This window comes from Gossypium arboreum, chromosome 5, assembly GCF_025698485.1.
Source record: "Gossypium arboreum isolate Shixiya-1 chromosome 5, ASM2569848v2, whole genome shotgun sequence".
NCBI classification, from domain to species: domain Eukaryota; kingdom Viridiplantae; phylum Streptophyta; class Magnoliopsida; order Malvales; family Malvaceae; genus Gossypium; species Gossypium arboreum.
In genome coordinates, this window is record NC_069074.1 from 47,936,149 (window position 1) to 47,943,007 (window position 6,859).

The window sequence follows — 6,859 nt, forward strand, 5'->3', positions numbered from 1 at the left end:
CATCAACTTCCTCATTCTTTCATTTGGAAATAAAAAAAAACCATTAGAAGGAGCTTGGAGCATTCAGTCATACTTGCATCCTATGGATGGTAAGTTTTCAAGTCCCATTTTTAGTAATTTTTATATTTTTGAGCTTGTTTTAGCTTAAACTACTTAGCTTGGAGGTTAATTTGCAAAACTGTTGAATTTTCAAGGATATGCTATGAATGAAATTGATGAATTTGTGAAGTTAATTGATATATAATTAAACTTAGTTCTTAAGTGAACATGTTTTGTTAAATGATTTTTAGTGAATTTAAGGTTTAAGGATTTATTTGTTAAAGTCACTACAGTAAATTAAGGTTTTAGTGGCGTTTGGAGGGAAAATGCTGCAATAGGTAAAGCAGTACCGGTGTTTTTGATAAAAAAACGCAACAAAAGGTAAGCAATAGCGGTGTTTGTGATAAAAACGCCGCAAAAGATAAGCAATAGCTACATTTATAGTAAAAACGCTGCAAAAGGTAAGCAATAGCGACATTTGTGTTAAAAACGCTACAAAAGGTTTTTTACTTTTGATTGCAACGGCGCCATTTTTCACGGTGATATCATTTTCTTTCCCACATACGAATTATTTTCTTTCTCGATATTTTCTTTGCTTGAAACCTCAAAATCATTTCCCTTTTCTTTCTCGGACTTTTTTTGCTTGAAACCACAAATCCCATCCCTTTTCTTTCTCAGTCTTTTTGTTGCTCGAAAACCCCAAAATCCCGTCCTTTATTCTTTTATTTTAGCTCCTCCTCACATTGAAGAAAATATCAGTCTTTTCTCAGTCTCAATCAACATTGTCTCAAGTAAGACAGTTCTGCTTCATGTCTTCCTTTTTTTTCTCATTGGCTTTTTATTTTTGTGTTTTTCTTTAATTTCTAGATTTGCTATAATTTATTTTCTCTTTTCTTCTGAATTCTGGGTTATGCTGGTTGGGTGCTTAAAAAATTGAGGTTTTCATTGATGTTTCAGTTCGTCTGAAATTTTTTAATTTTTTTAATTTTTACCTACCGAAACTGAATTATGTGATTTTCAATGGTGTTTAGTCCAAAAAATTTTCACAATATACTTTTACGAACCAAATAATAGATACCTTAAAGCAATCTTAGGTTTGGAAAAAACCAAATAATAATATGTTAATCCACTCTAATCTCCTTCTTTTTCTTTAATTTCCGTTCGCTTTTTGTATTGTCAGTTAATTTCTTCTGCTATTCAAAGATGTCGTTTATCCGAAGATATTTGCCGATTATCAGTCTTTCTCAAGAGCTCTCCTCCAATCATTCGAGTTTCAAGTGAATACTTTTCATTCTTCCTATAATTTTTGCCTAACTATAATTAAAATTTTTTACTTTGATTTTTTGTGACGCGGTCTTTCGAAAAAATAGGAAGTTATTTCTAAATTGGAAAATATGCATTGAAATCATGTCATTTTGAAGTTGAAATGGTATGGTTTTGGCTAGTTTTCTTTTAAATGAGTTCATCAAAAGCATAAATAAGCTTTTAAAAATGACTAGGTCATGCAAGGTAAATCTGTATACTGTAAATACATTGTTGTGGCAGAATTTTAGATAAAATGATAGATACTGTTTCTAGAAAAATCTATTTATTTTGTATCTTAATGAGCAATATCAGATACGGGCACCAGTAGTTGCTTGGAGGAGTTTCAAGACCTTAAGTGCAACAAAGAAGGTATTTCAATGTAAATTTTGTGAATTGAGGAAAAATGTGGGTTAATATAATTCTAGGAAAAAATGGTTAATATGTGTTTCAATTAAAAATGGTGAATTTGCAAGTTAAGGGTTTGGGGACTAAATTGTATGAAGTTAAAATAATGGGGTAAATTTGTAAATTAATGTTGGAAGGGTTTAATTGTATAAAACTACTTGTTGAATGTTGGAATTATAATAATTGAGTTAAATTATTATTTAGATGAAGAAAAGAATCAACTAGATTTAAATCGAGGAAAGGCGAAAGTCTCGGATTAGCTTTCAACTTAACTTATCAACTGTGGTGATTGAGGTAAGTTCATGTAGAGATTAAATTTGTCATTTGATGTTTTGGATGAGTTACTATGTATAATTAAGTGAATTATAAACTTGATTTGATAATTGATATTGTGGATATTGTTGTAAGGTTAGTTGACTTAAAGTTGTAATTTATAAGTGTGAAATTCATGATGATATACAGAATATGTTATAATGCAATGGAAATAAAGGATTTGGAGGTAAAAGTCTCGTTTGAACCTTGTGAATACTTAGGATATGAATGACATCATTATGGATTATATGGTTTCAGGTGTTGGTCCTGATTGTCTACCGATAACTGAGGTCTTACATTTATTGCGGATTTTCCACAGCTCGTGTGAGCAGCATCATGTAGCTAACATTCTGACCTACAGCTCGTGTGAGCAGGCCCATTTTACAGCTTGTGTAAGCACTAATGAAAATGAAAGGTTTGGTTTCATGAAAAAGCGCACTATGTGTGAGCATTCTCGAGTATCCAATATTTTTCTATACGGTTCAATGGGGAAAAAAAGGTTGATGGACACAACTCCCCTGTTGAGACACCCGTGTGGAAACTATGACCCAACCATTTTATGCAAAGGATAAAGAGATAAGGGGACAGAGGGCAACCTTGTCGAATACCTTTTACTAGCTTGAACTTTGGGGTTGGGGCTCCATTCTATAGAACTTGCATGGTAGACGAAGAAATAACATTCATAATAACCTGGACTAAGTTAGAAAGAATACTTACTGTTTTGAGAGAAGCTTCTACAAAGTGCCACTTACTCTATTGTAAGCCTTCTCCAAGTCAATTTTGACTGCCATCCACTGGATCTTCTTCTTAGATCTTATAGAGTGTAGGACTTCCTTTGCAATAATAACATTATCAATAATGCTTCTCCCTACTATGAAACCCACTTGTTCTTGGCCTATGATATTCAAAAATATGCTTTTAAATCTATTTACGATGACCTTTATAACCAACTTATACAACACAGAACACAAGCTGATGGGTCTGAACTGCGAAAAGTTTTCAGGGTTCGAAATTATAGGGATTAACATAATAAGAGTGTTGTTAAACTCTGATTCAATAGTCCCTACTGCGAAAATCTTCCTGACCCAATCACAAATGACTCCGCCTATGTTATCCCATTGATTTTGGAAGAACACCGCATAAACACCATCACTGCCTGGAGTTTTCAGTGGTGCCATTTCAAAAAGAGCAATCTTGATTTCCTCATTTGAAACAGTCCTCCCAAGAGAATTAACATCTTTTGAATTGAGACTCGAAAATGCACTTGGAGGTAAATCCCCAACGAACTTGGACTCTCCCCATAAAGATTCTGAAATTCCCCAATGGACCTGAACTCTTCCCATAAAGATTCTGAAATAAATTGACCACTTCAATTTTGAGAACTTTAGGATCAAATTTCCACTCCTCATTAGAATTATACAAAGCAGTAATTTTATTAAAATTGTTTCTCAGAATCGTGCGCCTGTGAAAATATTTCGTATTATGATATCCCAAATTTAACCATGTAACACCCCACACCCATGCCCTAAGCCGGGACGAAATACAAGGCGTTACTAAACTTAAACACATGCATTCAAACGTTTTCGAGTCGCCAAGACTTGATCAAATTTAAAACTTTTTCAAACTTTGTTAAATCTCCTTAATATAGGCTTATGAGGCCTCAAACATTCATTAGAAGCTATTCGGAACCAACTCAGGTCCTTAAACTGACTTAACAAAAATGACCCTTGAAGCAGGACACATGCTCGAGTGGAAGGGCAACATGTCCGTGTGGTTATTATAACATGGCCGTGCGGATGGCCCATATGACACACACGACCTAAGTATCTAGGGACACGCCCATGTCCCATGCCCATTTGAATTAAATTATAAATTTGAACTTACAGAGTTTTCACACGGCTTGACACATGTCTGTGTCTATGGGTCGTGTCCCTCACACAGCCATGACACGTCTGTTTCCTAACCCGTGTCTAAAAACCTTGACATTCTGTTTCTAACGTTAGCATCCAATAAGGGGCACATGGTCAAGGCACACGCCAGTGGCCAGAGGCCATGTCCTCTACACGGTTGAGACACACTGCCGTGTCTCTACCCGTCTGTTTACTACGATGCATTCTGACTTGAAAATTTTACGTACAGGGGCTGACTGTGTGTTAAACACGGCCTAGACACACGGCTGAACAACATGCCCATGGGCTAACTGTGTGTCACACACGGCCTAGACACACGGGTCACACGGCCTAGACACACACCCGTGTGTCTACCCGTGTGGACAATATAAAAGCCTTTGCCATCCTGATACACAATCTATCTTCAACCAACATATCAAAGTCTAACTTAATATGATTTCTCAACCAAACAACCATAGCTAAGGCCTATATATACATTTCCTATATTCAACCATGCCAACAATTTCACATTCATGAAAGACTATCTTGCATTCATATATAAACTTTCAATATTAGCCATTTTCCATGGCCTTAATACAAAATGAATCAAATGCTAAAGTAAGCCAACACATTTGGCCAATTAAAAATGACACAAAACTCAAAAGTTAGACTCTTATACATGCCATAATCAAAATAAAAGATCTAACTATACCAAGTGCTTCAGATAATAGTGTGATCGATGCCTCCGACGTCCAATGATCCTCGAGCTAAATAGGCGGCACTATAAGAAAATAGAAAGGAGAGTAAGTAAGCATAAAGCTTAGTAAGTTGCATTCAAATAACTATAAAGTGGCTTTACCATTCATCATCATGCTCATAATATAAAAGTAGGCATAAGCAAAACTTACTCATCACTATCCAATACAATACACATAGCATATATTGAGCTCACATCTCATACATTTCTAATAGGTACCTGTACCACTCACAACATGGTTATATTTTTCTCATTTAACTTAAACTGTAACCCTCACTGTTGAACTATTTGGAATGCTATCGAATATTCATTAAGCCTTAAACATAGGGTATAATACGGATGCCATGTCTCAGACATGGTCTTACACTGGCTCATCCATCAAGTCGATGCCATGTCCCAGCTATAGTCTTACACTGACTATTAAAATTGAGGCCGACGCCATGTCCCAGACATGGTCTTACACTAGCTCTCACATATCTATGCCGATGCTATGTCCTAGACATGGTCTTACACTGACACCTCTATATGTGCCGATGCCATGTCCCAGACATGGTCGTATACTGACACATCTCGTAGCCAATGCATGTCTCAAACATGTCTTACACTGGCTTACATCTCGAGGCCGATGCATGTCCCAAACATGTTTTACACTAGCTCTCGTCTCAATGCTGATGCCATGTCCTAGACATGGTCTTACACTGGCTCTCATAATGTGGCCGATGCATGTCCCAAACATATCTTACACTGGCACACAAATAACCCGAATGTCATGGCATGAATATCCGATTTATTTCTTAAGGTTCAAACGGGAGTTCTATTATCTCAATATTCATCATACATAATCATTTCCAGAAACAAGCAATTTATGTTATATCAATTCAAACACGTATAATAACAATTTAGTTGTATTATTTACATACAACTTACCTCGGATTACAAAATGTAGACGACTAATTCGGCTTAGTCCACTTGTTTTGTTTTTCCCCGGTCTAGGCCTAGATTTTGTAATTCTTGATCTAAAATGATAAAAAATCATTCATTTTATCAAAATCTAGACACTCAAAAATTCATAATTGGAAAAAATAACCATTTTACCTTTAGACTTTCACAAAATGACCATTTTACCCTTGGGTCCGAAAATCAATTTTTATCACATTTCTCACTAACCAAGCCTAGATGAATACTTTTTATACTAGAATCAGCCTAAAATTCTCATTATTTCACACATTTATCACCTATTTTATAACTTATGCAAAATAGTCCTTAGTTAGAGTTTCCATGAAAACTACTTCACAAAAGTTGTTTATTTCACAACCATAACTTATATTCTTCCATAAAATTTCAAGAAACATCATAATCTAATTCATGGAAAATCCCTAGACTATCAACCATTTTGCAAAATGGTCCCCCTATTAGCTAGCTCATTTCATAAGGGTCCCAAAAACATAAAAAAAGTATCAAGAAAAGTCATCAAAATCACTTACTTGTAGAGATATTAAGTGGCTAAAATTTTTCAAGCTTCAAAACCCTCTTATGTCTGATATTTTCAGTGGGAAGAAGATGAGAGAAAATATGATGTAATTCTCTCTTTGTTTTATTTTATTTTAGTCAATCTAGTCACCAAACCCAGCAAACTTTGACTTTTTGACCATCTTTGTCTCCTATGGCTGGCCACGCCTCTTTAAAAGGTCTAATTTCCATTTAAAGACCCCAAATTAAGGTTCTCTAGCTATTTGACACATTTAGCTATCAAAATAGGACTTTTGCACTTTATGCGATTTAGTCATTTTTCGCAATTAAGCTCACAAACCTTAAAATTAAACCACCAAAATTTTCATGAACCTTTATAAACATGCCATCACACATAAAATAATATTAAAAATAATTTTTTGACCTCGAGTTAATGGTCCCGAAACCACTGTTTCGACTAGGCCCAAAATTGAGCTGTTACAAACCACTTGTATCTTGATTTTTGTTTCCAAAGCATCTCCTCATGGTGAAAAATATTCTCAAGCTCATATCGGACCAATAGTTCATGATGAAATAGAGAATTAGACCCAAATAAACCCATGGCTTGTTGTAACTTGGAAAGCTTGTGCAGTAACTGCCTCTTTCGTTGGTTTATGTAGCCGTAAACACATTTGTTCCAACT

General features: G+C 35.1%; 1 long non-coding RNA gene across 1 annotated transcript; it reads left to right on the plus strand.

Annotated features, from left to right (window-relative positions):
* The first annotated feature begins 541 nt into the window (after nt 1-541).
* On the plus strand, nt 542-2,254 carry LOC108452749 (uncharacterized). The gene is made up of 4 exons (XR_001866437.2): nt 542-830; nt 1,220-1,316; nt 1,657-1,713; nt 1,954-2,254. It is a non-coding gene; the product is annotated as an uncharacterized LOC108452749 (long non-coding RNA).
* Nucleotides 2,255-6,859: the final 4,605 nt, after the last annotated feature.